Raw genomic sequence first — 24,553 nt, forward strand, 5'->3', positions numbered from 1 at the left:
AATATTTACATCTCGTGTGTGTTTTATGACAATTGAGTACCTAATAAACCCTTTCTGGCTTGGGAGAAGTTACTCCTCCTAGGTCCAGTCAAGTATCAGAGATTTTATGGGACCCTCGTCTTTGAGAGACAAACTGTGATATCTCAAGACACATCCCCCACACGTTGGTAGTCATGTTTGGGAGACATGACATTCTTCTGATTTAGTCATTGCACGGCCAGGGACCAGGTAACTGAAAACCAACACTGAGACCAACACCAAACTGTTGATGCATCTTTCCTTTTTTGGGGGACCTGAAAAAAGCCGTGTTCTCAGTTTTGCCCGTTCATGCCCTTTGGTACTCCATCCTCCTGCTGTTTGTCCAGACTGGACAGGGATTACAAAGAAGGGAGATAGCACAGGGACTTCAGGACTCACTAGGTGGCAAGTTCCCTGCTTTTCTTGTTGTCTACCACATTCTTCTAGTGAGCTGCAGGAATCTCCAGCTGGGAACCCTGAGGTTTTCTAGAGACAACAAGGGATTAGTCATCAGGAGGATACAATGATAAGTGTGGGCCCAGCAAGCAACCTGCAAGCTCAGAACTGATGGACCTGAATGGGGAAAGCAAATGCATGGTCACACCTGGAGACATCAACACTTCCTCTTGGTGAATGACAGGGTATCAGCCAAGTTCTGTAAAATCTGATGGACAGAGACAACCTGTAGGGACCAAGAGAAGTAGAATGCCCTACTCCAGAATCTCAGGCTGCGCTTCTGAGGTTGTGCTTCTGGAACCTCCCTCAACATGGACCTTATCTTTCCCATAACCTAAGTTTCCACGACAATGGAGGATGGCTTTTCTGACTACGGTGGGATGCAATCAGAAGCTAATAAAGGAAAGATAAGAAGAAAACCTCCAATTAATTAAAACTTAAACAACAAACCTCCAAATAATCCATGCTCAAATAGTAAGACACAAAGGGAAAAAAATGAAGACACAGAACACAATAAAGCAAATATCATATCAAACTGTGTGGGATGTGACGGGAGTCAGCAAGAATAGAGGATGTCACAGAAACAAACTTTCACAATATAAACAAAGAAATGTCTGAAACCAATTCTCTCTTTCACTAGCTCAAGAAACTAGGAAAACAAAAGCAAAATAAATCCCAAATAAGCCTAAAACATCCAAAAGAGAAAAAAACAATGATATTGAAATTAGAAAAGTGATATATAAAAATCAAATAAATAACAAACCACTTTCTACAAACATCAATGAACTTAACAAGATGTTAGCAAGACTGACAAACATACAAGTTCATCAATATCACAATATCACCAGTCATCAGTATCACAAATACATCACTAAAACCCCATTGTCTTCTAAAGGAATTCATGTCAAACACATTCCAATGAGAGTGTGTTCCTCTCCAACGGCCACTGTTACTAACTTACCATGAATTTTGAGCACATTTAAAACAGGACACAATTACTTTTGTACGGTTCCGGAGATCCAAACCTTAGACGGGTTCTCCACATTTCTCATTGGAGGGAAGGATACAGTCCCTTGCATTTTCCAGTTTCTCTGCCTTCATTCCCTGAATTCCTTGTCTCATGGCCCTTTCTTCCATCTTGAAAGTTGAACATCTTACTTAGGTTATAACATTGTCTTCCACTTGCCAAATTGTGTACATATTCCCTACATGAAGTATCCCTATGATCACATGTACTATCCCCCAGGATGATTTTTGCATTGCAAACATTTTAAATTTACCACATCTGTAAGGTGGCTCATGGCATATAAAGCATTTATATACCATTTATTTCTTTCCTGAAATTAGGACGCGGTGTCTCTGGGGCCCATTATGCAGTCTACCTTAGAAGAATCCAAAACTTTATATTCATAAATACAATTTAGAATGAGTGGAGTTCAAAACTACAAGCTGCTCACCTTCACCAAAATGAAACACACAAGCAAAATAGCCTTGCAAACTTTAATGTAATGGAAGGTTTAATCAAATGGCCTCTGACAGAGAATTTCAGACCCAGGGGTCACTTCTAAGGAGATATACCAGTCTTTAAAGAAGCCTTAGCACCAGTTGTACAAAGTCTTTTAAGACAGATGGACAGGGGGACGCAACACCGCCAGTTCATGAGACTGGCATTGTTATATTGTCAAAAATAAAGATAGTACATAGAACAACAAAATAAAGCTGCAGACCAATATTTCTCATAAACTAAGATGCAAAGACCCACAAAAGTTTAGTAAATCAAAGCCAGAAATATATAAGCAAATTATGCACCATGACCATGTGGAATTTATTCTAAGTATGCAAATCTGGTTACATATTCAAAAATAAATCAGTATAATATACTATACCATAAGGCTAAAGGAAAAAAAATCACACAATCCTATTAATAAATATAGAAAAAGCATTTGACAAAGTCTAGCACTAATTTATGGTCTCAAAAAACTTCAGTATAGTAGGAATGGAGGGAAACTTCCTTAGTTTGTCATGTATGTTAAACATGACATAAATTAAACTCTAATAGTTAATACACATAAAAGACTATTCTGGTAGTCAGATAACACTTAGCGTAGCACTTAGTAGTCTTATTCATGCAGAATGAGAGTCCCAGGCACTTCCCACAAGGCAAAAAAACAAATGAAACACAAAATGATCAGGAAGAATGAAACCGCCTCTGTTTGCAGAGATGATTGTCTACATAACTAATCTCCAGTAATCTACAAAATTTCTAGCATAGTTAGTGAAGTCATATGATCATAATGAATATACAAGGGTAATCCTATTTCTACATAATTAAAATCAAATACGTAACTACTAGAGATAAAAGCTGTTATTTATAATTAAGGATGGAAACGGGTGAATTTAACAAAATCTACATAAAGTCTATATGCCAAAAATAAAAATAGAACATGATGGAAAAGGACAAAACCTGAGCACATCAAGAGCTAACACTACATTCAGGAACTGAGAGATGGTGAAATGAAACTTCAGCTCTCTGCGCTGGCCCATTGATTTAATATCATCCCTGTCAGGTTTTTACGGAATGTTCTATTACTCTTACAACTGTGTGGGAAGCCCAAACCATCACAGAATAGAGAACTGAGAAACTTCAGTGGAGATGAAAGGGGAGCTAGCGTTTATTGAGTACTTACTATCTCTTCAGCCTTCCCTAGATGTCATAGCATGTACTCTCACAACATCCCCCATGAGACTTCAAGCTATGCACTGATTAATGACAGAAATATTCTAAGAAATGTATCTGTATTATCTAGCTACTTCTCTGCTGCCATGATCCAACATTGTGACAAGGTAGCATACAGGAGGAAGATTTTATTTGGGTTTCAGTTCCGGAGGGTTAGGAATCCATCATGGCAGCAAACAGCAGACAATGCAACAGGAACAGAAGCCGAGAGCTTACATCTTGACCCGTAAGTACAAAGCCGAGAGAATGAACCAGAATTTTAGCTCTGAAAGCTGACCCTCAGTGATGTACCACCCCCAGCAAGGTCACACATCCTAAACATCCCAAACAGTGGCACCAACTGGAGACAGAGTATTCAGATAGGGCACATTCACAAATCAAACCTACTTCTCCCAAGGCGCTGATGAAGCAAACAATGTGCAATTCAAGCAAGCAGAGGGAGAGTGACTCAATCAAGCAGTGTTGTGAGCTGCAGTGTAATTGCTGTGGGTAGAACATGGCACTGTTTTACACTCAAGTAGGAGGCATGCACATAGACAGAACATACTACAAAATAACTACAAACACTATCCTAATTGCACAGACTAACATAGCCATGTAGTTACTATATCAAATGTTATGTACTGTACACTGTACTTTCATACAAGTGACAACAAGTGGGTTTGTTCATACTGAAGACACTAAATGTCTTGCATTGAGGTGTTCTCTTGTCTAAGACATCACTCAGCAATAGAGTTTTCTCAGCTGCATTGTAATTCCACAGGTCCACTTATGTAGCATAACTATCAACTAAAATATTATCAACCAAAATGTTATGAGCACATGGATGTCATGGGATATAGCAACTGCTGAAATGAAAGATAAGTTGACTTAGAAAATTTGGTGGATGGAAGCAGAGCTGGACTTTAAACACTGATCAGACTTTAAAAAAAATGCTGGAACATCAGTCACTGTGGTCCACTGGTTGACTAATTACTTCCCATCACCAGTATGGTGTTAATTTACCGAACAGACTTCTATACTCTAAGTAGTGTGCCTTTCAGTCTAGATACTTCCTATTTCTGCATTGTACAAGTGGATCTGAGAATGATCACTTCAAAGAGATGAACTGATTTTCATTTTATTACTCTTCCTCCCCCTTCCCTAGACTCAAAACCCATGACCAGTGGGACAGATGTAGACATTGATAAGCGTGTCAGTGCCACCACCTGTGGAATCTGTCCTGCTGGTTACTCACTTGTCCCCAACAGGGAAAACCTATGAATGAAATGCTATCAGCTTCTCAAAGACTTGAAGAAAAGACTTGAGGCTATTTCATAAAATATGAATATATATACACACACACACACACACACACGCACACACATGCGTACGTGCACACACGCACACACACGCGCATGCGCACACATGCACACACACACATGTGCGTGCGCGTGCTTTCTGGCAAATATTCTGCCAGTCACGTTGACTGGAAGGGCACTTCTGAGTTGGAGTTTCAGCGGCATGTGCCTTGGAGAGCAACTGTACACTAGAGAAATCGCATTCATTTATGTCACATGTCATGCATCAGTGGCCCTAGGAAGCTCCATGTCTTCTCTTCTGTCCCTGGCCCTCATTAGGGAATTTGCTTCACACAGCCTCTTGACTTTGTACGGAGCCAGCCTGGTGACAGGATATCCCCTCACACACTTGATACAAGCCTCAATCTTCTCTGCCTGACTGGAGAGGTCAGAGAGCTTTTCAGCTCCATCTGCCTGCGAAGATGGTGAGTTGGGCGAGTGTTATAAAAGTTAAAACTTACAAATGCCCAGCTCTGTCTCTCTGTCCCTCCCTTAATTTTATAATCTCTTACTTCTTTAAGCCCCAAGGAATCCTCAGCTAGGAGATGTCTTAATTAGTGGTCTTCAAGATAAGGTACGGTCACCTTGGCACCAAGAAAACCTTTCTACTGGGATAGAGGGGAGAAAAAAAAATCCTGAAATCATATTTGTCTATACTTTGTGTATATTTTCAAATTGCCTTTTGTGAACACTGTATAGTATTTAATATGCAAGAAACTTTAAATAAAGAGATGCTGCTGTTTTATGTAGATTATCAATAGACATTTTTTCCTGACCAGCAGCCTTTAAACATCAACACTGCAGAGCTGACTTGTTCAGCTCTGCCCGACCCATGATTAACCATTTTCTTCTCAGGGAGAGCAGTTTTACAACCTTCGCAATAACTCATGGAAACACTTTATCGCTGTCTGCACTTATGTATCCATTCACCTCAGTCACTTAACTGTTATAGCACATGACAGTTAGGCCATAAGCTTGGTCCTAGGCTTGGGCCAGGAATTAGTCCCCTCCTCCGTGAGTTAAGACTTTCCCCAAAAAGCAATCTCAGGGAGAGAACTGATCTGTTAACTAGAATTTCAAGCTGAGCTGTTCTTGGTCTTTTCTTAGCATAGGAGAGCAATTCTACCCTCCTGTCTTAAAAAAATGACAATGACAATAATATTTAACCTGCAAATTATAAAATCCAAATGAGCTGGAGCCCATTAACTCATCAGTTGTTATTTGGAACACAGGTTGAAGTGCAGTGTGGCTGCCTTGCTTGGACCACACAGCCCTTTCCTGTAGCTTGTGCGAGACTGTCTCATTTGCTTCAGTATTTCCCCTCAAATGCATTGCATTAGCTCATGACTGGGTGACGGGAAGTAGGTGCTCTGGACACCACGCAGGTCAAATTCCCTTCCCAGCTGATTATATCAGACCTCATTTAATCCGTCTGGGAATATACATTTGCCTGTGATTTCTTTCTGCGATGGTGCTTCACTGCTGACTCACGTGCGTCTCCTGGCTAGCTATGCATCTTCAGCATTTCTGTCCCGCATTTCTGCTCAGCGTCCTGTTTCCTTGACGAGATTGGTGCTTTCAGAAGATGACCTGGCATTTGCCACGATACATTTCAGCTTTGGATGAAATCATTCCCTAATCTTTGCAAAGGACATTCTATTTTCCCTCCACAACCAGGATTCTGGGAACCCAGATGATTAAATTTCATATACAAATTTGATGACTCTATGCCTGTTTTTCTTCATAGTGTTGATAAAAAATGACATGGTCTCTGCGGTAAGGCGTTTGATACAGCTCCCCAGGTCAGTGTCATTAATAACCCTTCCTGTCTGCTTTCTTGAGGTTAAAACTATGCAAAGCAGTGAAATAAATGCAACAGCATGGGTAAAAGCAGTCAGTCTTTCAGATCCACAGATTCTGCATCTATGTGTTTAACCAACCACACACTGAAATATATTCTTTTAAAATGACATCTGTTTTGGATATCCACAAACTTCTTTTCTGTTATTCTTAAGAAAACACAGACTAACAACTATTTATAGAGCGTTTATGTAATTTTAGATGTCACAGTTTAGAGATGATTTAAAGTATATGGAAGAAGGTATATGGATTACATGCAGATATTTTACAGAAAAGGCTTGAAAGCATGCAGATATTGGTGTCTGTGGGGAGTCCTGGAATCGAGCCCCTATGGAGAGCAAAGAGTGTACCTGGAGCTCAGAGAGCATGCTCATGGGACTCTTGTCACACTGTGAGGGATCTCTGCATCTTTCAATAATACAGGCATGTGAAGGGAGACCTGGGGACCAGGTGGTGATGAACTCATGATCAGATGACGATGTAAAGGTGAGACAGAGCACGCGAACATTCCAGAGGACAGGGACAAAGGGCCTGGCAGGGACCATTCTTCCTAGGCACTGAAAGCATCCGCATGACAGGAGGGGGACCAGGATCCTGGTGACACGATTTGAAGTGGGGTATATCTATATCATCTATATGGATCATCTATTTTTCCCATCTCCTAGCATGAGCCTTAAAACGTATTTTATTGATATGTAGAGGGTGGCTCATCACAGCTGTGTCTGTCCCTCTGTTGACCATGGCACTTGTGGGGTGAGATCGGACCGATCTGGCTTTCTTCCTCCTTACACAACAGTCGTGGGAACCCTCACGCAGTAATTCCTTCGGGAATCACTTGTCTGATGATAGTTAATACGAAATGCCAAGGAATGATTAGTCCACTGGCTGGCATAGCAGGGTCTATTTGATTAGCAGAGAAAAAAAGGGAGCATCGTGTTGTGTCTGTTGTCCTTTCTGTAAAATGAGAATAATAATTTTAATGACAAGCTTGTTGCGAGCCTTAGACGAGCTAAAACCAGGTAAAGGACAAACACTCGTGCACAGATGGGCACTTAGTAAATGTTGCTTACTGTGTTGTGATTGTCTGAACAGCCAGCAAGAGGAGAAAAGGCTCTGAGCCCATGGGTGTTGAGATTGGGCTGCGAGGTCATGAATGGGCTCATGCACTCGATAAGGATCGTGACGCATACGACACAGAGCCTGGGTAAAACTCCAGGCAATGCTGCTTGTGTACCTAGGCAGGAGGGAACATGATGTAACGCTCTATTTTACTCGAAAATGTGGCTGTTCAATGAGGAAAGAAGGAAGGAAGGGAGGTTTGAAAGCATGATGGTTGGGGCTGAAATGGCAGGGACTTTTTGGAGCTTTTTCCAAATGCCAGCTGACCCAGCATACTGATCCTGGGTGCCTTTCCTTGACGTCTGCATTCTTTTACTTCTAAGGGCTATGCCCCATCTTTCTTTGGAGGACTCCCTGAGAATGTCAGCTGCAGAATGCCCAGAGACTTCCCAGAGCTTCTCAACTTCAGGAGGGCGTCCACGGAGAGTTCAGGCACAGAGAAGGCCTAGCCCCATCATCCACCAGGAAACAGACTGAGAAAGCCAGGCTCCAGAGTTCTCACGTGGGGCCAGGTTGAGGCCAGGCCTTCATCTGAAGATCAATCACAGGTTGCCTTTTCCTCTTCTTCCCCAAGGACCAATTGCACTGCTGTCTCCTAGACTTCCTTAGGAAATCATAGACACCCAAATTCTCATTTCAGGATCTGATTCCAAAGAGCTCCTAAGACAGGTGCTGCAGCCAAGAGATGCAGAACGGGAGAATGCCATCAACAGACCAGCGGTGCTAATGGCAAACTCAGCTCCAACAGTTTGAGGCCGATTCCTCTGTGCCTTTCACACTGACTGATTTGGATGAACTGAATCTTCTGCTCTACTCTTGTATGATGGTCGGGACAGAGGCCGTATTCCAGGGAGCTTCATGGAAATCAAACAGAACTTGAGTTCCCTGGGGAGACAGAGAAGTTGCTCTCTGATTGCTCTCAATCCCTTTAGAATCCCTGGGAATGAAGGGAGCTGTCTTCAATCTCACCCAGGTTTTCAATGAGTGGCCTTGACTTGAGTCCTTCCTTGAGGCTCCTGGCTTGATGCTGCCACAAAAGGCTTTGGTGAGGAGAGTTCTAGATACTTGTAGATCTTCACTTACCAGTTACCTGCCCACACCATTGCTGGGTATTTGGTCATTCAAAGATTCCTCACTGCCTGAACCTTCTGGGTTACTACTGCTCCATCCAGGGGGATCCAGCCACTAGCTTTCATAGTCTCTGGAAATTAGGGGTGGGGTTTGAAAATGACTTGTGTCTTTGCTATTTTGGAGCTGTCTATGGATGTAAAGATATTGGTAAGCATTGTTGCAGTGGTGCTGAACTGTGAGGATTGTGTAGACTGAATGGCATCTACTCAATAGGTAAAAACTACGCTAGAGAAGATGCTGAGCCGAGATTCCCTGTGTTTATCTGCTGACTGTGTTCTTTGTAGACCAGCAGGACTTCTCAATTCTCTGGGGCACAGGGACATCCAGGAACTTCCAAAACAGTGGAAGGGAGATGAGGCATGGCTGGGAAATGTCACACTCCGTGCCTCCCATATTGCCCATCATCCCCACGTGTCTCCAGGAGGCACAGCTGCTCTCTCTGCACAGGCTCAGAGCTCCTTGCCAAGGCAGACTGAATGTGAGTCATCTTTGCTGATTCACTGGGCTTAAGGATTTAGCTGCTTCAGCTAAAATCTGAAAAAAAAACATGGTCTGGGGGAAGAGTTTGGACAAGTAGGAGCTTGTAACGCCCACGTTTCCATTTCTGATCCTGACCGTGGACGATATTTGGCAATCCTTTTGTTCTAGTTGGCAAAACTATCACAAAAATCACCATCTCAGATTCAGTTGAGTATTGTGGATTTAACTGGTGGGGTTCTTACTTGCTTTTGTAGTTGGTAAATGAACAGATATGTATATGTGCTCCCCCAGTGGGAATCTGATTAACTGCTATATAGAACCGAGACAGGCTTGGGTAGTTCTAGGATGTTTTTTAAACAGTGGCTGTCAACTAGCAAGAGTACAAAAACACTTTCACCAAGAATTTTATCTGCCTATGGTGTGAACCACATGGATGTTACATCATATCATACATAAATAGTCCTCCCATTTATGCAGACGGTGGCATGGCCCAGGACTTTTCATATTGTGGTTTGGATATGGTTTGAGTGCCTTCCCAAAGACTTTGTGAGTTAGAAGCTTGGCCCCTAGTGAGGCAATCTGAGAGGTTCAGATGGAAGTTTCTGTCCTGCCTGGTCCTTCAGCCATTCAGTCCCAAAGAAACACATGGGGGCTTATATTAATTATAAACTATTTGGCCTCTTAGCTCAGGCTTATTATTAACTAGCTCTTACAACTCAAATTAACCTTTAATTTTTATCTATGTTTAGTCACATGACTCAGTACCTATTTTCAGTAAGGCATTCTCATCTTGCATCCTCGGTGTCTGGCTGGCAGCTACTTCTCTGCCTTTCCTCCTCCAGAATTCTCCTAGTCTTGTCACCTCACCTATACTTCCTGCCTGGCTACTTGGCCAATCAGCGTTTTATTCAACTAATATACAAGTGGCAAGTCTTTAGAGTGTGTAAGAGCATTATCCCACAGCAGAGAGATAGTGGAAATAGTAGGAGACTGGCTTAATCTGGTCCCTGGGCATGGGGACCCTTAGAAAAGATTGTCATTCTCATAGCACCCTTGTTAATTCCCTTGAAAGTGGGGTTATTATAAAGAGTGGCCAGATCGCTGAATTCTGTTGACTTTCTGTTCTCCTGTTTTAAGAGCCATCCAGTTTAAGTCTGCCTCAGATGTGTGCTGTGACGCCACAAAGAGACTTGTCATTAATGGTCCAACAGGTGGGGTGCCTGAATTTGAATTGTCACCCTCCCAAACTGTAGACTAAACAAACCTGTTGTCGTTACAAAGCAACCATCATTAGATATTTTGTAACAGAAACAGAAAATGAACTAAGACATCAAATTAGGCTACTAATCGTTGAGCCTGAAGTCATACAAGAATTTGACCTGCCTCAGTTTTCCCTTGCCATGCCAAGGGTCGCCAAACCACATTTGTCAGAATTGCCTGCATCTCAAGGTTAAGCCAATAGACAAACATGCTTACTATGAATTAATTTTTGAAGAAATAAAAGATAACTAAAGGGGAAGTACAATCCACTCAAGCCATCTCTGATTTATTGCCTCTAGTGCCCATCAGACCACGGTGCACTGAAAGGATGATAAAGTGTCAGCACCGCTGGCTGCTTTGCTTTTGAAAAATAACCCTGGACCAGATCAATAAGTAACTAGAGGCTGCATGTTCATATTAATTTTTAAATCTTAAATATTAGATATTCTTTTCCTTCTACCCCAAATCTATGCAAAATCTCCATTGCCTTGGTACTGAGAATACAGCAAGCTAAGGCCAGCTGAGCCAAAGAGAACATACCCGTCCCTCTGCCTCCAGAGGTGTGAGCATCCTGGTACAATCCCCTTACAAAGAGATGTTTCTTACCAAGTATACTCAGGGGCTAGAAGCAAAAGGATTCATCCACTAAAACAATCCCAACAGATGTACAACATTTGTGCACTGTGGGCCGGCACATGGTCCGATGAGGTTCTTCTTCAGGGAGCTAATGCACGCAATGAATACGCGAGTAGAGACTTAGTATCTTGGTACAAGATGAGTCTTAACTGTTCCTTGCTGAAACTGTGTCTCCGGTGCTGAGGTTGGTTGAGTGTGACTTGGTGACTGGGTTGTCACAGCCAGCCTTGTCCTAAGCTACACACACTCACAGCCTGTGCAGGTCAACTGGTCTAACAGGAACAGAACTGGGAGACACAACACATGCAAAAAATAAAAACTAAGCTTGGGGATGACTGCAGAGGAGATATGTCTGTGACCTTTGGATTTTCTAGGCAAATAATAAAGGCTAGATTCCTAAACTTTGTCATTTTTATTTTCAAATAAGAATGACATAAATACTGTAGATTCATTTAATTTCATCTCTTGTTTTATCCTTTTTATTTTAAAGAAGCATTTTAAAGGTCCACACTTAGACTAAAAAGCAGGTAAGTCTATGTGTCTCAGACTTAGCAAACAGTTAAATCACCAGGCCAGGAGTGCTAGTAACAATGGACCCCCGTTCTTTACCCCAAGGTACTGATTCATAGCGGCCGGAGGCCCTGAATCCTACTTCTAACAGAGTGGCTCTCAACCTTCCTAATGTTACGTACGACCCTTTAATACAGTTCCTCATGTTGTGGTGATCCCTAATCATGAAGTTATTTTTGTTGTTGCTTCATGACTGTAATTTTGCTACTGTTATGAATTGTAAGGTAAATATCTGATGGCAGGCTATCTAATATGCTACTCTAATGAAAGGGGTCACGGCCTGTAGGTTGAGAACCATCTCTCTGACAACTTCCCTGATGGTTGGTTCTAAAGCTAGTCGGCAGACCACATTTCAAGGCATGCAGTTGAAGAGAAAACAAAGCCAGTTAGTTAACACTCAATGTTGTTCCTAAGCTCCACTCACTTCATCGTGGGCCAGGCAACTCTTCCTTGCCCCTGGTCTCTGATCTTCAGACCTCTGGTCATCTGGTATACCACAGTCCCAGTCACTGATTCCAAATTACATGTCACCCAAGGACGAAACAATGCCACCCTGTTGCAGTGCTACAAAGTTTGGAAGATGAATATAGCACTCCTCTACCATCTTACTATCAGACAAGGCAAGTTAACAGCCTAGTTGTCCAAAGAAGAGGGAAAAACACTAAATAGCAGGGAAGGCCCAGGACAAGGATAGTGTTGTCTTGTCTAACTAGTAGCTAATGTCTCTTCCCTTGGTGACCTGGCTCTCCCGCCAGGGAATCGGTTTTGGAAATCAAAGCCTGGGACACTGCCTACTGTATCTTCCAAGCCTCAAGTGTCCATCACTGCCACAAAGGCACAGTATTGGGTCTAATTTCATAAATGTAGCCTTTGTCTGACCCCTGGAAGGAGATTCAGTCAGCAGTTGGTTGCTTACTTTATATCAGACTATAGTATGTCTTTTTGGTCTTCAAAGCAACCTTCAAATGAAGTACTTATTAGCCTCACTTTATAGATGCAGAACTTGATATTCCTGTGCCACCAGCTTGCTCAGTGCTTCCCCGGAAGCCAGCCTGCACAGCAGCCACAGACCAGACACTTGGAGGTTATTCTCACTCTGCTAGGTTCCTCTCCCTGCCCTCTCTAACAGGGAGGTGGCAGAGGTCAAACGTGAAGCTAAATACAGACTGGAGATTAACTCGTCTATTTCTGTAATAGGAAAAACACACAAAATCCCTACAGCCACATCACAGAAGAGTGACCCAATTAATTCAGTGAGGAGATCAGCCACATTGATCGGCTGAAGTGTGGAGAGGACAATGCAGCTCATTGATTGAATGTTTTACTTTTCAGAGGCTTGTATAGACATAGCTGCAGGCAAGTCTCTCCTGAAAGGGTTGCCATGACACCAGCCAATGGGTCTACTCCCCTTGGCTCCCCCTGCTTGCTAGGGCAGGCCTGGCAGGGACTCTTTGGTCAGAGGTCTGCTTGCCTAGGTCACCATCTAAGTTCCATTCTTGGATTTGATGGCTTTTCAAACAAATGGCTTGTCTTTGAGGACAGTCTTATTTCAATTACTAAGTACCTCTTGACTCTTTACATTTACAAATTACTATCTATGCCCATTTTGTTAACAATCCAAGCACAGAAAGAGGCCCCATGGTAATATCCCCATTGCAGAGAGAAGGAATAAAAGTCCAGGGAAGCTTAGGTCATCCAACAGGCTATACTGGGGCCAGAATGGTCTCCAGGAAGATACATCAATGAAGATGCATTAACCTTAAGAATCAAGTCATTTAAGGAAGAACAGACAGAAATTAGAACAAACATGCTTCCCAGGTACCAAATGGATGTGCAGCAGAGTCTTGTGTGACAGAAAAGATACCACAGAGAGGGGTGGGGTTGAGAACACCTAGCCACTCCTCAATCTCTCTCAGGAAGGTCAGTGTTCCAGCTGTTTCCTAGATGAGCTAGATCAGTCTTGAGCTCAGCCTTCAGAGGAAAATATCAATCCATTTCCCAGATGAAAAATCAAGTCTTCCTAACTTATAACAGATGGGTTAACAGACCTGGATTGCCACCCAAGTAAATTACCTCTGCAGGGTGCATTTAGGCCATGTTAAATGGTTCTCAGCAGAGGAAACACTTTGTTTCTTCTTTCTGCTCTTAAGTGGAAATATATATAAACCAGAACAGAGCAAAAGGTAAAACTCTCCATTTCACTTGGTCCTTCTCTCTGTTACAGTGTTGTATTTAAAACACATAGTAATTTATCAATAGCAGCTTTGGAAAACATTAGAAGTTTCTACTAACTTCTAAACAGGTCACAAGTGTGTGAATTTCACACAATGCAGAACCTTAGCAGGACCTTTCAGGAGCCCCTTACATCTTACCACTTCCCCCTGGCCCATTACCAGCTCAGCCAGTGGCATTCAAGCAACAAACTGAAACCTGAAAGATGGCAAATTCTGCTCTATCCATTGCCACCAACTGCAGAAATTTGGGACTAGACCTGGGAAACAGTGTGAGCTGTGCCTGAGGCTAACGTCAGCTAACCTAGTCAGGAGATCAAGGGGGGTTATGGCTGACAGTGGCACATGGTCACAGGGAGCAGCTGCTTGCTCTTTCTGGCCCAGGAGCTGAGCTCCCTACGGTTAGTCTTCTTTGCCTAGACTAACTTGGGACTAGAAAGTCAGATGGAGAAGCATGCAAACCTAGGCTGCTTCTCAGCCTTCAACTGATGCAGTTAAGGGCACTGGAAATAACTTCTTTGCACACATAAAACACATCCCCAAAACTAGAGTGCCAGGAGAGGGGTATGAGCTTTAATTACTGTATATGGTGAGGGGGTCAGTAGGCTGATGTTGAGTGCGCAGTCTTAGTTCTGATGGCCACTTTCCTACTGTAGGAACTTCCTGAAGGTAGAAAGCACACACAAACCATTTTTTTGCAAAAACCTCGCTTGCCTGTCATCTAGCTACATAAATATATCCTCATAATTAAGTCCCTAACGGTGTTTTTTTTTCCTTTCCGGAGCTCAATAACATACAGTCAATACTTCTCAAACTTATTTTGATGTTGTTTTAAAGCATCTACCGTTGAAGCATAGCCAAACAGAACAATGGAAATAGATTTTTCAGTCAAGGGCTAGATACTTGAGCAAATCGCCATTGAAAGGAAGTGAGATTAAGTAAATAATTAACTTATAATGAGTTAATTCCCTAATAGGTTGTGATGGGGATATCTTAGGATGTGGAGAAAGAGTATCTGTCAAATGTATTGAACCAATACCGGTAAAATAATGGCCAAATATTGACAGTGACCAGACCATAAGTGAAATATTTTATCACTCAATCATGAAATCAAGCCTAGGAGACAGATATTGCTAAGATTCCAAGAGAGAAGACTCTCATGCCAAAGGACAGATTACACACAAGGGCCTGGGTTCCTGGGCCTTGTATTTCAGTGGATAGGTTTTTAGTCTGCAAGAGGCCCAGGATCTCTAGGGAGTGCAAGGGTATTTGTGTCGTACTTGGGGTGATGTGTGAGTAACAGTATCTAGAAGACCAGAAGAGCTGAGGACAGATGTCTGGCAGAGAGTGGGAAGGAAGGAGGTACCACCTGGATGACAGTTTAGATGTTGTGGTTTAAGCCAGAATCTGGGTCACTTAAGGCAGGAAGCTCTACTCTCTTGGAGGAGAAAGGACACAACTACAAAGAATTAAACCCGGATTCTTGACTTAAGGAAGGAGTTTAACATTTGGGACAGTAAGCAGTGGCAGTGCTGATCCAAATGAATTGTTGACAGAGTCTCTGTTCACCATGACTTAGCGGTTGCAAATATTCTTGATAGCCCAGAATGTAGTATGGGACACACTTCGCTCCTAGGTTATGAGGTTGATGTGTGTGTGCTTCCCCTGAAGCCAGTCTACACTGACTATAGAGATTGTTTTGCTTCGTTAGGGTTTCTCTAATGCCATCATCCAGATCCCTACAGTGATGAACTACAGCATTTAAAAAAGAAATTAAAACTAGATATGAAAAGACTTAACTGGCACTTAGCAGTGATGGCGCTAATTAGTACTAATTGCTCTGCTTAAATAGTCCCTGAGTAATAACACTCATTTGAAAGTCAGAGTTTTGGCTGGGTGTGATGGCACATTTCTTTAATCTCAATTCTCAGAAGGCAGAGTCAGGCAGGTCTCTGTTAGTTGGAAGCCAGCTTGGTCTACAGTGAGTTTGAGGCCAGTCAAGTCAGCATAGTGTGACTCTGTTTCAAACCAAAGCAAAGAAACAAAAACAAGAGGTTGGGAGGCTCCTGAAATAAACATCTTCTTTATTTACATTGTAAACTCTATAATGAGAAGACCAAAGGATGCTCATCTCTTTCTCAGCCCCAAATAGATATAGGTGTTTCAGTAGAGAGAAGGGTAGCTTGTGCTAGCTTTCTTCCTTGAGGAGAATTACAAGCTCTCCGAATGAGGAGACCTTGACCATCTTGTTCCTGGTTGTATTTCCAGCGTCTGGGAAGAAGATCTGGTGCAGGAAAGAGTGCAAATAATATCTGATGAGAAATGAATCGAACATTCAGTAAAATTGTGCCAGAAATATAGCCAAAACTTCATGTATTTCCTGAAGAACCAATAAGGGCCAAATTTGTCCCTTTCCCAGGAATTGAAGGAGTGGAAGAGATTACTTGAGGTGAAATCTGCTTAAACTAAAAGAGTATATGGGGCTGGGTGGTGGTACACGCCTTGAGAGGTAGAGACAGGCAGCTCTCTGTGAATTCAAGGCCTGCCTGGTTTACAGAGTGAGTTTCCAGACAGGCTCTAAAGCTACAGAGAAACTCTGTCTCATAAAACAGAGAGAGAGAGAGAGAGAGAGAGAGAGAGAGAGAGAGAGAGAGAGAGAGAGAGAGAAGAGTATATGTATATGGGGAAAGGGTAAGAGTGCTGTATCTATAACTATTATTAAAGTGCAATCTTATTTTTTTTGTGTGTGTGGTTTTGTGTAGTTGTATGCACATATGCTTTATGTACATATCTTCCTTGTTCACCCTACCATCTTATCTTTGGAGGCAAAGTATTTCCCTGACCCTTGAGCTCCTTGATTTTCCTGGCTGACTGGCTAGTAATCTCTAGATCTATCACTACCCTCTTTCCTCCAGTGCTAGAGTAACAAATTAATGTCAATGAACCCGATTGGATCCTAGGGCTCAGAAATCAAGCCCTTATGCTGAGCCGTTCCCAGTCTTCCACATATATGCTTTTCAAATAGGAAAGTTAAAAGTTAAACTTCCTAGACTTTAAGGTTCCTAGACTTGAGATTAATTAGTGGTGTTCATTCTTTCAGAAACAGTGGGAAAGCGTTTGCAGTTCTCGGCTTCATATGTCTTAACATTCACTTCCATGCAAACTCATCTATGTGGTTTTTTTCATTAACACATTTACAATCACTTTAAAACCATGTTCAACATTTTAAGTTCTGTTGATCTAGATAGACAGTTGTTAAAGCTGCCCTTCCACACCCTGGTGCTTACACACCCTGTGCTCACACACCAAGTTGCCAAGATAATAAAGGTTTGCTATCAGTGAATTTATGAGATAGAACTTATCTGTTCATCTTAGTAATCCAGAATAAAACACAAAGGAAAAGAACAGCAAGGGGTCTGCCTTAGTCCCTGTTCTATGGCTGTGAGGAGCCACCATGACAAAGGCAGCTATCATAAGAGAAAGCCTTCAATTGGGGGTTTGCTTATGGTTTCAGAGGTTTATTCCATTGTCAGCATAGTGGGGAGCATGGCAGCGTGTAGGTTGGCACTGGGACTGTAGCTGAGAGTTCTAGGGCCTGATCCCCATGGGGGGGGGAGAGAGAGAGAGGGAGAGAGAGCCTGGGCCTGGTGTGGGCTTTTGAAATGTCAAAGCCACCCCCGCAGCAACACATCAGTGATATATGTCCTCCAACAAGTCACACCTTCTAATCCTTTTAAAGAGTTCCACTCCTTGGTGATTTACATTCCTATATATGTGCCTACAAGGTGCCAAGGTGCGGGGGAGGGCATTCTTATTCGAACTACCACAGAGGCCATTCAGTTGTCTGAACAGTTGGATTAAGGGTTTGGGTTAAAAGTCACTTCACTTACAGGCTCATTCCTTGAACCATTGCTTTCTGACAGGAGACTAACAAACACTTCCAAGGCAAACTCAATGCTAGGGAGCGACAGAAGGACTTGGGCATCAGGTGGACACTGCAGCAGAGATCCAGGGACTTAGGGGAAGGAAATAATGTGTTTGCACATGCATGCATTTGAAAAGGAACACAAGACTGCCACAGGCTTGGTTCTCTCAGAACCATTTTGGATACAGGCTGTCTACATCACACCAGTTTTGAAAAGAGCTATTCCTCAGTGCAATAACTGATTGCGTTGACTTTGACTTCAAAGGAGAAACCGACAGATTTCTTCTGTTCAGTCAGACAGGGGACTGGAGATTATAACACATACACCCTGCATTCTCAGAAATGCTCATTTTCTAACTAGAATATTCTATCTTGATCATATGGGCCTCGAGGGGTTCAGCCCCTATAACTTCAGGCTCATTTACTTAGAGGAACCAATCACATATGTTTTCAAACATGCCAAGAAATGATATTATGACCCCAGGAGCAACATAAAGGGTAGCACTTGGCTCTTAAGTTTGTAACACAACATACTATTCTCTCAAAAACACCACAGTTTGAAGTCTAAGAATCAGCCCAAAGGCTCAGCAGAGGAGCTGAGGAGCCCCACTTCCACAGGCAGGTTCATCGAAACTCAGGAAAGGCTCAGGACCAACGCTCTCCCCATGTTCCTTTGGCTTCTTGGCTCTCTCTCTGCTTTAATCTTAAGTTTGATGTTCTCCAGGTTGCAGGGACTCCTCTCAGATGTCACCACTGTGCCCTGGCTTACTCAAGCCTGCAGGTTTGTTTTTGCTTTTGTTTTGGTTTAAAAACATAACTTCAAGGTACCAATTTGTTAGCTTCTTCCCTAGAGACTCTTGGGATGAGTTTCCCTTCCCTAGAAACCTCAGCACTTTTCTAGTGTTCCACCCAGCCCTGCAAACAGTAAGCGTGTGTCTTAATTACCTCAGTCACTGGGATCCTTTCTTGTATGGCATCCCATTTGTCTTCATCCAATTAATATGTTATTAGAGAAAATATGGACATTATAGGAAATTATTTAAAATCCATGTAATTACAACATTTTACATGTATAAATACACATCTTTCTTATATTGTATACAGTCTTAGAATATGGTTTTACTTTGCTGTTTTACTAAAATTAAATTTACTAAATTACTAAAAATTTACAGAAGGACCTTTAACACTTGACTATTTTTTCATAAAAATATTTCATCATCAAATAATTCCTTGATTAATAAAGATTTGTGCTGTGAAAGTTATCATGCAGCTAAAAGACTGATAATACTTAATATTTTATTAACTCTAGAGCAAATTTCTTGATTGCCTGGGTGTGTGCACGAATGTGTGTGTGTTTATATGGGTGTGCAAGCATGTGTGAGTATATGAGTGTATGCATGTAAATATGGATGAGTAGTGTATATGAAAATGTGTGGGTCTATGAGTGTGAGTTTTGTATGGGTTTGGGTCTATACTGTGTATGGATGTATGTGGGTGTATGAGTGTCTGTGGATATATGAGTGTGTATGGGTATGAGTATGGGTGTATCATGTACATGAGTGTGTGTGTGTATGTGTGAAAGTAAGGGTAGGGAAGAATCAGTTAATAATGATATATAATACAAACAACTGGACTCTTTGCTGTTGCTTCCATTATGACAGGACTACACATACTTTCATTAATGGCTACTGCACACTTTCAGAAAGTTGACAGGTCCTACATCATCTTCCATATATTAAAAACATATACTCTGAACAAATATAATTGTCTTGAACTTTATGAATTGCCATTTATGTATTCATTAACTCAGTGACCAAATTGAAAGAACTTAAGGAAGCAAAGATTTATTTAGGTTTATAATTTCAGAAGGTTTAGTTTGTTGTCAGTTGGCCCTATGTGAGAGAAAGAGAGAGAGAGAGAGAGAGAGAGAGAGAGAGAGAGAGAGAGAGAGCATGTAGGTGTATGTGTGACATGGGGGTGCAGTATGCATATGGGTGTATGTAGCCTTTCCTGACATTGCAGGAGAGGTTTCCCATTGTCAGGACCTGCTACATTAATGCCAATTACAAGGGAACCCTACAGCTACTTGACTGCATTTTTTCCCAGAAATGAAGCTGTGAGACTCAACCACACTCGTGTCAAGGCTGGAGAATACCATTATTTATCACATAATAGCACTTAAGAGGAAAATGGTAATACAAATAAATTATTATGCTAGAAATAAGATAAAGCATCTAGGAATGAAGTGGGATTTCTTTGGAAGAGTGTAACACTCTATCTGTGTCCATTTGTGGTCAGGGTTTTACATAAAGCCCCAGTTCATAACTCATTGCCACCAAGGTTCACACAGCTCTGCAAATTTTTATCACAGTAACAATAGGGATATAAAGAAGCATTTATTCTCTTTTTGGAATGGGAGCTGGTTAAAAATAAATATACTGTGGGAATTCAAAGAAAGTTGGACATATGTGTGGGAATTCTGTGGCGATAGTAGGGGCTATTATAGCTTTGGTGGAGGGCAGGGCAATACTAAAGACTCTCCCAGGAAGGATCGGTCCTAACAGGAAGGTACTCTAGTGATGTCATCTAGCTCACGAGAGCTCTTTATGTGTAGTGAGGCATAAAGGATCAGCCTCCTGTAGGATGGCTAGATCTAGGTGTTTGAGAACTAGGTGATTAATTAGATGACTAGGATTTTAGTCAGGGTTAGGCCTTAGCTGCCTAAGACATAGCTTGGTCCTAGGGGAAGAAAACATTGGAAGATTAAATGTAAAAGAACCTTTATATTAAGCTAACTACTCCATTGGAAGTCAAGAAATTTAGCCTAGGCTGGCCTAGAACTTGTGATGTAGCTGAGGAGGATGATCCTCACACTTGATCCTCCTGCCTCTACCTCTTAAATGCTGGAATTACAGGGATACCCACCACAACCAGTCGGGGTTTTGTTTTTAAAGTTTGTTGTTTGTTTTGTGGTAAGTTCTCACTATGAAAGTTTAGCTGGTCTGGAACTCACTATATAGACCAGGCTGGCCCTGAGCTCATAGATACCCTGCTTCTGCATCCTGAATGCTGGGACTGAAGGCGTGTACCACCATACCTCCTTATATTTGATGCTGGGGATGGAACCCAGGGCTTCATACATGCTAGACAAGCATTCTACCAACTGAACCTCATTTCCAGGCAAGAAGTATTTCTTCAGGATTCTTCTTCAAGTCTCAGTTAGTTTTTTCTTCTATTGAAGGCTACCAAAACTTCAATTTCTTCAGAGAGGCCACTATGAGATAACATGTACACATGTAAAATATGAACCCTTGCTAGATTTAGCAGAATAGCTTATGCAGTATCTGGTAGGTGTGGCAAGGGGCAGCGGGGTTGGCACAGCACTAGGGGCAGTGAGATAGGCGGCTTCTCCCGAGAGTCTTCGGGAAAGTTATGCTAGTGTTCCGAGTCCCTGACGTCACCTGGGAATTTCCAGAAGGAACTGGAAGGGGAGCAGCTCGGGAGTACCGGGGTCCCTGCACAAGCAATGGATGGTGAGCTGTTTGTCTTAACTGCTGCTTTACTTAGAGAAAATGTACTGAATAGTTTATAAAGAACACAAACTTATTTTCTCAAGATCAAGGCACCAGTGTTTGGCCCTTTAGCTACGAAAGCAGAAAGGCAGCTCCCGCTGATTTCCACAGGCCTGCCTGCCTCACGGACCTCTTCCAAGCACAAGGGAGCAGCCTGTGTCTTGGTCATCACTCATTCCCATCTCCTAAGACGATGGTACAGGAATGGCTCTTCCCCCAGGACTAGTCATGTGTCCAGGATAAGGAAGAAACGGGGTGACTCTGGGTTAATTGGACTACAGGTATTTAGATTTAGACCGTCCTAGAATTTGCATATCACATATAGCTGCTGCATTAGCTCAGAAAGACTTACATTTTAAATAAATTTTAGAAGCAAGCAGTGAAGTTCAAAGAACTCCTTTGGTGTCAGTTAAGATCTGCGAAAGTTCTTTTAAATGTCTAAGGGGGATGCTCCACGGAGAGGCAGCTTAAGCTAACCAAGTTGGAAGGAGCTGGGGAAATGCCTCTAAAGAGGTTCTGTTTTCTCTCTTTTAACTGGTGAACTCGTGAATCAAATTTTTACTCTGTGCCTAGTTATAAACGCACAGAATCATGATGGCAACAGTCACTCGTGAACTCTGTCTGTTGTTTGTCTTGTCTTTTAAATATGTGTGTGTGTGTGTGTGTGTGTGTGTGTGTGTGTAGTGTATGTGTGTCTGTACAGGGAGGTACTCATACCTGCATCCATGCAGGTATGCAGACGCTAGAGGAGCACCTGGATGGCTTCCTCTATTGCTTTTGCCTTGCTCCTTGAGGCAGGGTTTTTCACTGAATCCGAAGCCTACTGTTCTAGGTACGATGACTGACCAATGAGAGAGACCTTCCCACCTCTTCTCTTCCCCATTATTAAGGTTCTAAGTGGACTTGGCCAAGCTTGGCTGTTGTGTGCTTGTACACAGCAGGAACTCATACCCACGGAGTCATCTTCCCAGCCTCAAGATGTTTGGTTTAGTAGTGCTGAAGCGTGACATACACACATGCTACATGCTCATGCTATATGCTCATGGTGTAGGGTCTTTTTATGTGCTTGCTTCCCTCCTTATTAACCTTCTTATTTTATTTTTCAAAAACATTTCACTTTTCTTGAAGCTACAGGGAGATGGACTATGAAGGCATGTGTAGACATATGGGTGTGGTCACAAACCTTATGGCTACTGGCAATCTATGTGTTACATGATTCCATCTGGCATGCTTTGGGAAGCTAGGCCTAACAGTCAATGAAAATCCAGGTTATTATTTTAAAACACTGCAGTGAAGGTTGATGTGAGCTTGAAGAATATATGAAGAACAGAGAAAATTCTTAACTATATGCTCATCTAAAAAAAGCATAAATAAAATACATGTTTACAGACAAGCAAAAGCATAGGTTCCCTTAGTAAGAGAAGAGTAAATGTATTCTCTGATGACTTTCATATGAAGCATGGCTTTCCCTTAGAGGAGATTCTTAGAGAGTCTAATGGAACTCATGGGGGAAGGCTCAGACTCAGTGTGCACAGTTCATTCACTTGTAGCAGAAACACAAGGGTGCTGAGATACCAGAAAGCAGGACATGGGCACTAAGTCTTCTTGAAGGTATACACAGAGAGACTTTGTATTAAGGGACTTCCGGGATTTTTAAGTAATACCCACTCATTGGAAACAATAACATGTATGTTCTTGCCCAAACATGAGAGGTTTGTTTGATGCTTGTGAATTCTTGACAACCTGCTATTTTGAAATAAATTATGAAAGAAATAAAAGAGAAGAGTAAAACATATGCCACCCTACCCTCTTTCCTGGTAATAGTCAGTGACATTGCAATCTGAATGGAAATCTCCTGAATCTGGTATTTGAGGACTGTTTACCCTGTTCATGAGAGGAGGGGCTGAGGAAATTCATTTGATCACCTTGGTCTACATAAAAACATTTATCTCTGCCAGGAAAACAACCCCCAGCTCAAGAATGAGTCCAGATCTTCTCTAAAGGGTTACCGATTATCTAGGAAAGACAATGGCTAACGACCAAGCATGAGGAAGCCAGTTCATGAATCAGTAACTTGTGGACTACAGACTAAGTCATCCGAGTAAGATTACTGCAAAGGTTCTTTAAGGAAATGGCAGAGACTCCAAGTCTTCTCCCACTTGGCACACAAACGAGCCTTCCCGGCTTGGTTTACATGTAAACTGGAGAAGTTGTAAATAGTCTTGAGGGTAGAGAATATCCTACATTTTTGAGGCCAAATTATAACAGTGCAAGAAGCCTTGAAAGGGAATACAATGGAGAAAAAAAGCAAAACAAAACAAAAACCAAAGAAACATCAGCCAGAGAAATGTTTGGCAGAAACCCTGCATGTGCTTGGCATCAGCCTACTCCTCTGCCTGTCTGTGGAACGTTCACATATTCACCAATTTCTCTCTTCTAACACTAATGCCCTCCTTCCAGATCTTCATCAACCCTGAGCAGATCAAAGAGTGTGTGATGTCAACGTGTGCCTCTCCCTATGCCCTACATACACAAGAAAGCTGCTCATAAGTACAGTGTTGTTTGTCAACAAGACACCCTGAATGGAAATGACATCCTACTAAGCATGTCTTCCTCAGTGAAAATATTTTCCTGAGAACCTAAGTACTTTTTCTCTAAAGAAGAGGCACTCCACTCCAAACAAACAACATATTTGTTTGTTTGAAATAAAAGATAAGTAGATGTCTACTTATAACTATAAAGGAGGGCTATTGGATAATCCTCTTGTATACTATAAAGATTTCTCACTGGAATTGGTTTAATACAATGCTGGTTGGCCAGTAGCCAGGCAGGAACTATAGATAGGTCAACCAAGCTAAGGATGATGGGAAGAAGAGGGGCAGAGTCAGGAGTCACCAGCTAGCTGCTGAGCAAGCAGAACCTGTAAAAATTAGGTAAGAAGCCATGAACCATGTGGCAAAGCATAGCTAGAAATATGGGCTAACTTAAGAGTAAGAGCTAGCTAGCAAGAAGCCTGAGCTATTGGCCAAGCATTTATAAGTAATATCAAGCCTCCAAGTCAATTATTTGGGAAGCAGCTACCAGATATTTGGGAACAGACTGGCAGGAGAGAAACATCCTATTACAAAGGAATATTGTGCCAGCCTCATAGTCGGGTGAGTAGGTAGGTAGACACTCAAGTGCTGTGCCATCCCTGTCCTTGCTGCTGCTAGCTTGAC

The 24,553-nt window shown here is 42.2% G+C and overlaps 1 protein-coding gene across 1 annotated transcript in view; it reads right to left on the minus strand.

The window, feature by feature from the left end:
• Sema6d (semaphorin 6D) overlaps positions 1 to 24,553 on the minus strand; it is a 574,281-nt gene that overhangs the window by 147,738 nt on the left and 401,990 nt on the right. The gene's annotated exons all lie outside the window — the stretch shown is intronic.

The sequence above is a fragment of the Myodes glareolus genome, chromosome 10 (genome assembly GCF_982192425.1).
Source record: "Myodes glareolus chromosome 10, mMyoGla1.1, whole genome shotgun sequence".
NCBI classification, from domain to species: Eukaryota; Metazoa; Chordata; class Mammalia; order Rodentia; family Cricetidae; genus Myodes; species Myodes glareolus.